Consider the following 8495-nt stretch of genomic DNA (forward strand, 5'->3'; position numbering starts at 1 on the left):
CAGCCCATCAATATATCCTCTGAGTAATTTGTATGTTTAGGGTGGGATGTAAGCTACCCCTGTCTGAACTTTTGGAATTAGCTTAGAAATTCATTATGTCACTTTTGTGCTTCCAGCTGAAGCCCTCACTACATTCCTACTCTGCTATCACATATAAAGTTTACCATACCAATGTACAGCTAGATACCCGCAGTGCCAGCCTTTCAGTGAGGAGAGGCTCCGGGACAATTTTGGGTCCTGCTCTCACATTTGTATTCCAGAGAGGTTATCCAGTGCTGACTAGTGGTGCTAAGAACAAAGTTCGAGCTGTGGAATTGAACACACTGGTAAGACAGGTGCCAGGATGGCTAATTTCAGCATGGTGACATGGGAATGACAATGGGCTCCTCTGCTGCTGTGGGGTGTCACAGAAATAAAACCTCCTGTTGTATGGGAAGGTAGCAGGACATGTACATGGCCAATGCCTAAGGACAGGGGATGGGCCCACATCCAGTGCCACTCCTACACCTTCCAATCCAGGGACCCTTTACACCTCTCACAGTTTCTCCTCAGTGTCATTCCCCTGCTTTCCTCATCCACTCCCCTTTCCCCCATTTCCAGAATATTTTTCATCAACATGTGAACATGTGGCACTGCAAGGCCAGCCAGCCTGCAAACACACTCTACTCCAGTTGGCCTGTGCTCAGTGCACACACACAAGTGATGCAGCCACTGCCAGGAGTGCGTGTCCTTCAGCCTAGCACTGAGGAGCTCCAGGGGAGCTCTGGGATCAGCCTGGCACTGAGAAGCTCAGTGGAACTCTGTGCTTGGGAAAGCAGTCTGTCCCACTCCAGTGTCCTTCACGGGAGCCTCGGGCACAGGAGAGGCTCCAGCACTGGTTGGGTACAACACAGAAGTTGGAGGAAGCACAGGAGTGAGACAGTTTGGTATTTTATTTCGTCTGTAATATTTTCAATGCCTGGATTCTAACTAGCCCAGCATCACTCACCAGCTTTCTGTAGGATGTATGACCATACACAACAGAGAACAAACTATTTTAATACTTGAAGATGCCACTCCAAGAATGTCTATAGCTCTTCTTCCATGTAACAGGTGTCTTAAGAAACACATGACAAAGGAATTAAAATCAAAACCAATGTCATCCTTTCATGCAGCAGTTGAATAAAGCAATACAAATTAATATTTTTTGTTCATGTGCTGCTGGAAGAATGATTTTTAAAGTTCTTTACTGAAGACGAAACAAAACAAAACAAAAATAGTCATTTACTTTGGCATTTACATTGGCATACATTTACAGTTTAGAAAGGATGCAACAGTCATGACCCAGCTCAACCAAAAGCAGCAAGGCAATTGAAGCAACACGAACAGCACTTTCTATTATATTTGCACACTTCATGTAATGGTGCCCTCCTTGAATCAAATGCTGCTTTGAAACATGCATTATCTTCCTGTAGTGCTGATTTCTTAAGTATTGCTCACAGCAGCAGTTTTGCAGGAAAGTAATTTGGGACATATGGATTAAGAATGCGGAGAGAAAAACTCTGGATTTGAAAGAGAAGGTAGCCTGAATAAACATTGCTGGGTCTTGCCTCCAGATTTCAAAGGACAAGGTATAAAGTGGAAAGTTGTTATAAATACACTGGTATGGTCAGCAAAAGAGAGAGTGATGGCTTACACCAGGCCTTTTCAAAAGCAGAAGTGCAGTCCCAGTGGCCTGGACAAAAAGGAAACTCCCTGACACAATACCCATCAAACCAGAGCACTCTGCTGGTAATCCATTAGTGGTAACTCTTGGGAGAAATCCTGTGAGGACCTGGAGTGATGCTCTGCGGCATCTCTCTGCCAGGACCCCTGCACACACCCAGCCCTTAGGGTTTATCTTAATCCCATGCCCTGCCAGGGAATTACAGGGATGAAACTGTGCCAGAGCTGGGCACAGGAGAAGAGATTAGGCTGTCAAGCACATGGAGCAGGGAGACAATAAGGCAAAACAATAGTGGAATAACAGCGAGGGCAGCTATCTGCTCATCCATCTTTCCAGGCACTGATGTGGGACATCTGAATCTTCAAATCGAAGTTCATTCCATTCCTGGCTGCTCTAACACACCCCAGGATCTCCAGCCATGCCTAAACTGAGGCAGGACAGATAGAAAGTCCACAGCAATGAAAAGAGCATAGGGCCTCTTTCCTTGAAGCAGGCCACTGAGAAAGATTTTCAGGTTTTGCAAAGACAGGAATGCTTAGATCTAAATAGAGAGAGAGCACAACATAGGTCAAAGCTCTTTTGGAAGAGCATCTTGTAAAGCTCTGTCCTTCAGAGAGCTCAGGGTCAGACTTTTAATTAGATTCTAGATGTTCTCCTCTGTCTGAAAAGAATGACTTTTACAAAATGAGAAATCAGGCTGTGCTGCACAAAGTTTGACATAGGAATGTGACATGGGAGGAGGGCTGCAGGACAACACAGCACAGGAAGCAAAGGACAGCCACTGGATCCCAGGGGAGCAGCAGAGCGCAGTTCAGGCATGCCAAGAGCAATCAGTGCTGTGGAAAAGGGGTCAGCAGCCACCCCTGCACAGCAGCCACAGGGATCTGCACAGCAGCTTGGCACAGTGCCACCGTGGGGCACCTGCAAACACACGGTGTCACTTCACGTTCTGGGATCCTTCATCAGAGAACAAACAAAACACCACCAGCAAATGCCCAGCAACTTCTCACAGCAGTGAGTTGTGGTTTCTGTATCTTGCCTATGAAGTGATCAGATGCTTAACTCCCCTGAAGTTACAGTTCAGTGAGAAGTTAAGAAGGTTTTAGGCCTATATTTAAAAATAAGCATGAACCTAGTCTTTTTGTGAACATGCTCGATTTCCATAAGTGAGAGTCCGTGTGACAAAACAAGTGAAGCTCATCAGTGCCTTGCTAAGCCTCAGAGGGTATTTCACACCATCCTGAAAGCTGCCCATGATTAGACCGTGCTCAGACACCATGTGCAAACATTTAAATAGAGATTTTAAATAGAATACTGTAAATTTGCTAGTTTCTTTTATGTGTTAATTAGCTAAGCATTTGAAGATACATTTTTATTATGTTATGTCTCAAGTCTGTTGATCTTTAGCATTTGGATCAGAAGCAATCTTAAGTAACATTTTATAGCGCTACACATAACTTTCTCTGAAGTCACTGCCCTCAAAAGCACTGTCCTATTTGTGTTTTTTACGGAACAAAATTCAAAAGTAAACAGTGTATCACTTCCAAAGTGCTTAAGGCTTAGCAGTGCTGGGGTGCAAACTACAGGCCTGGCATGAAGCGCCCTGCCTGAGAACAGTTTCAGTAACTTGGTATTGCAACAGAGCATGAGGAAGCAGTAGTCACTAGAAAGAAAAATTGGTAAGGAGAGAAAATCTTCACTTCAAGCAATTAGAATGATACTAGGACATGAACATGACCTTTCTTTTGGCTGCCAATAGCTGGACATAGCTATTAAGTACAGGAAAAGTTTAGCGTACATAAACGTTATGAAAGCTGGATTAAAAGCAGCTGCATAGAACATTGATTTGAAAAGTACATAACAATTATAATTTTCAATTTTTTTTTTTTAAATTTGGCTGGTTTAGATTATTTTTTCTTTTTACAAAACTTCGGTGTAATCTTTTGTTCCCTGTTTCTCTAGGGGCTCGTTAAGCAAAGCTGCTACAAATACAAAAAAGCGTAAGAGGCTGAGTGGGGTAAGGGGAAACCTGTGTGAAGGAGCATTAAAACATACTTAGCTTTCCTTTGTTACTAAATAAAATATCTTGCCTTTCAGAAAAGGGAATGAAATCCTGAAATCAGAGGACAAAGTCTAACAACCTCTCTGGAAAGGAGATATGATGAAATAAAATGCAATGGAAAAAATCCAGAAATTTGGAAATGGAGTGACTACAATGAAATGGACTGAGATGACATGAGGGGCAGTGAAATGGACCAAAACTTGCTAAAATTACTCCAAATAAAATCCTAAAGTCAAGGAAGAAAGGTAGAAAAGAGTGTAGAGAAGATGCTAAAAAAATGAAATGGTTAGAAAAATAAAGAGAAAATTCTGAAACCAAATGACAACACTAAAAGTGAATGGGATGACAAGAAGTGCAAGGAAATGGACCAAAACTTGCTAAAATACTCCAAATAAAATCCTGACATCACGGAATAAAAGAAAAGAAAAAAAAAAAGGGAGTGTAGAAAAGATGCTAAAAAATGAAATGCTAAAGAAAATAATGGGAAAATTCCAAAACCAAGTGAAAACACTAAAAGTGAATGGGATGACAAGAAATGCAGGGAAATGGAATGAAGCTTGCCCAAATAATGCTCTTTGAAATCACAAGATTTCATTCCCTTTCCTTGACTAGGAATGAACACTAGTGTTGACTCAATACAGAAAACTGGTTTTTCGACCGATTCTTAAATTCCCATAACAATGTTGGAAGTTCATTTTGCTCAATTTCCGCACAGAGTTTCCATTTCTTCTGAGAAGAAATATATTCCGAAGAACTACAGCTCATTTAGTTCTTTTGCCTTAAACTAAGCAAGTCACACATTTAAGTTCCCAAGCAGATTTTTCTTGATTTTGTTAATTAATTTATTAATGAATTCTTATTTTTTTTAATTACTGCATAGCACCTGGCAGGTTTAGGTTTAATTACAGTAATTTCATGAGTATAAGGTGCATCCTTTTGACTAAAATTTTGACCCAAACCCAGAAGTACGCCTTATAATCCGGTGCGCTTTATATATGGACAAATTTTGGAAATTTGCCAACCCGGAAGTGCGAGCTGAGCCATGGCAGCCAGGGCGGGGCAGCTGGGGCAGCCAAGGCGAGGCAGCCGCGAGAGCCGCGCCAGCCAGCGCTGGGGGCGGGCTGGTGTGCTGGGGCCCATGGCACGGGGAGGGCACCTGGGGCTGCATTTAAAGGCTACGCCGATCCATGAAAGATATTTGCAAATTGAGCACCTGCCAGTAAACCCCGCGATTGCGTGATTCTGTTACTAATTTGTTACTTTGTAGCATACGGATCCTCGCTGAAAAATAAAAGTGCGCCTTATAGTCCGGTGTGCCTTATATATGGACAAAGTTCAGAGATTTGCCAACACCCAGAAGCGCACCTTATACTCCGGTGCGCCTTATAGTCGTGAAATTACTGTACTTTCAAAGCAGACTGAGACAGATACTGGTACTAACCAATGCCCAGAGAAATAACATTTCAGCTGCCTCTTAATAATACACAATGGTTTAATTGCACTCCCTAACAATTTTTTTTTGTTTGTTTGCTTGTTTGTCAACAGCTTTATCAGCCTTAAATTTAGGTGCAGAAATTCAATAGGGAAAACACCTTTTAGAACTCAGGTCCTGGCACAGGTGGAACACATAGCACAGCAAGCATTGAAGCATTGCCATGTGAGGTGTATTTACTTAAATCAGAACCATCTGTGCTGCTCACAGGCAGTGGGCAGAAATGGAATCAGACTGATTTAGCCATTTAGGGGTGTGTATTCTATCAGCAGGAAAGCCCCACTAAGCTCATTGATGCTCAAGATGGAGACATGAACAAAGACACTAAAATACCTGTTTTGAAAGGTGCCTTTTAGTCCCACAAAAAGCATTTTCTTGAGGAAAATGTGTTTGCTGCAGTCTTAGAAGAGGGATTTTCACCGACTATTCCACTAGGGAGTGGAAACAAATCTAATTCTTGTCACAGATGTTCTCTGGGTGCAGAGTCAGGAACATAGGCACAGCATGTGGGGACTGCTGGACAAATCTCCTTTAGGTTTCAGTCACCCTTCTGGAGCCCAAAGGGTTCCCTCCTTCAGCCTTGTGACCTGGGGGACTGGGAATTCTAATTCCTGTTAGCGCCATTTGGAGTGCTAAGAGTTTTGTCACTCAGGGTGTTGCCTCAGGCTACCTTTTGCAGAAGTGAGGACAGAAGGAGAAGGAAATGTTGCATACACCACAGCCTCAGAAGAGTATTTATCTGCCACCTGCAGATAAATAACATCTTGCAGATAAGCAGTACCTTGTCAGCAGCATCCCCTTCAACGTTCTGTACACTGGATATCTACTAAGAGGGCAAAGAAGGTGTCTCCCTAATAACCACCACTCAACAAAAGAGCATCAGGCCTCTTCAGCTATGTGCAATGGATGAAAAATGAACCCGAGATTTACAGAGCAGCACCTGAACAGCTAGCAGCAGCCCCCAAAATTTGGCCCTCTGATTTTTCGGCATGTTTTCTGAGAAGCTCTAATGTTCACAAAAACACTAGCAAGCACAGGTCAGTCCTCTTTCTTGCTAAAATTCACCTGCTGGACTGCTGATCTGTGTCTCCCAAATTAACACTGTTCTGCCAGAATCTTTCAAATTTCCTGCAGATCACATAATTTATTAAAGATCAGGCATCCCCTGTTACATGAGCAGTAACAGCAGCGACAAAGGGAGACAGACACTTCAGATCACAGCAGGTCATAAGTATTTTAATTAATTTCAATTACAGAAATTGCTTGGGGCTGAAGCATGCAGGCTGCTTGTGCAGGTTTTGTCATGAGGAGCCTGTGCCAAAAGGCATTGAAAGTCATGTCCCTAACTTGCAGGCAGCATTGCCATTTTTTCACATTCAGGTATTGCTGTGCTTTTATTTGGGTTTAAGTCAGCAGAAGAGATTTTTTTTTACCCTCTTCTGTTAATAAGAGTTTTCTAGCAGCAGATAGGTTCAGTGGTGTGACACCCTGCTTGCTCTACCTTTAACACTGGACATAAATTACTTGCACAGATAGTTCTAAAGACACGTGGGATTGGCATGGCTTCCAGTGGTGAAACAGCCTCTATTTCCTCACAGGGCTTTTTGGGCCACATAACTGTTACCTGAACTTAGCAAAAATAAAATCCATCTGAACACTCCATTAGGTTTTACTTTATTCAGTGGAGCCAAAGCCATAAAACAGAATAAATGTTCATCATCAATGGCAAAAAAATTCTCAGTCCTATTTCCAACAGTCTGTAGCCTGTTGATTTTCAAAACAAACAGAATGGACACCTGGAATTCTTCCAGTGATTTTTAAAATAAATAAACAGTCAGTGCTCCTTGAAATGAAGAATCTGAGTGGAAGTATACAGCTTGGGGTGAGGAGAACAAGGCAAGAAATCTGCATCAAAAGACAGAAAGAAAGAACCCACAGACCCTTGCAAACACACAGTTTAGAGAGGTGTACTAGCACATTTATCTTCATTCTGCTACCTAGAGACTTTGTTCAGAGGCCTTTCCCTTCCATGTATTCTTACAAAAGATCACTGCTGTTTCTGAAGTGACTGAAACCCCCCTGTCCCATCTGCCCAAACCATACTTTCCCAAGTAGAATATATACATTGAACTTACATTTTCTGCCTCCTTGGCACTTGTGGTGCAAAAAGCAAATGTTTTATTTCCGTGAAAACTGCATCAGTTTTTTGCACAGTATTTTATGCGAAGTGAAAGCTGGCAGACTTTCCTCATGAACATATGGGTCTCACTGATAAGGCTATCTCAAGCACTTAGTCTGTGCTGTGGTATGCAGTCTGTGCCACCATGGGTGCCTCCTGCCTGTGTGGCAGGCTCTAAGGACTCTTACACTAAAAACAGCAACTTTGATATGTGCTAATGTTCAAAACCCTTGGTCTAACTCTACAATTATTAATTAGCATATCCAACAAACTGCCTGCCCTCTGAAGTGCATTTAATCCCTACAAAAAAGACACTGAAGAGCAGGGACCTACTACACCAGGTTAAACTAAACAGCTGCAGGTTTAGTTTCCCCACCAGTGAAAAAAAAAATTTAAAGCTTTTTCAAGTGCTTTTCAGCACCTCATCAGAGCCCTCAAATCATTCTACACATAACAGAAAAATATTTCCATAATCATTAATGGGCTCTAGATAACTCACAGAATAAAAAATGCATACCTGAAGCCTAACTCCTTTTCAAGGCTTCTTTCCTTCAGTTCTGGACCATGGAAAAGTGCCTAGCTCTGGAGGCAGCCCTGAACTGGCTCCTGGAGCCGGGCACCAAGCTCCCCCTGTGGGGATGGCCAAGCCCTACATCCAGCACAGCTACCAGAGGTGCTGCAGCCTCTCTCGGGCTCCTCTCTGCACTTGGAGCTGCTCAGAGCACAGGCAGTGAGCACCGGTCACTGCCCTGGTGTTAGGGGGATGAGACCCCTCTGTAGCCTCAAATCACACCTGGACCATTTCTGTATTTTAGCTCAAATGCCTTAAGCACAGCCATTGCAGACCAAATGGGCTCAGCCTTCAAAGCAAAACAAGGTGACACCCATGAGCTCTGAGCACTGAGACCCAGGAAATCACTTCTAGAATGGAGCTGCTACAAGTAACTACAAAATACAACTACAGGAAGGGAACACGCAGCTTCTGCTCCAGAAGAGAGCACAGGCTTCTGAAGGCCAGAACTGCTCTAGCCTCACTGTGTGCAGCTCTGAGACATCT

This window comes from Catharus ustulatus, chromosome 12 (assembly GCF_009819885.2).
Source record: "Catharus ustulatus isolate bCatUst1 chromosome 12, bCatUst1.pri.v2, whole genome shotgun sequence".
Classification (NCBI taxonomy): Eukaryota; Metazoa; Chordata; class Aves; order Passeriformes; family Turdidae; genus Catharus; species Catharus ustulatus.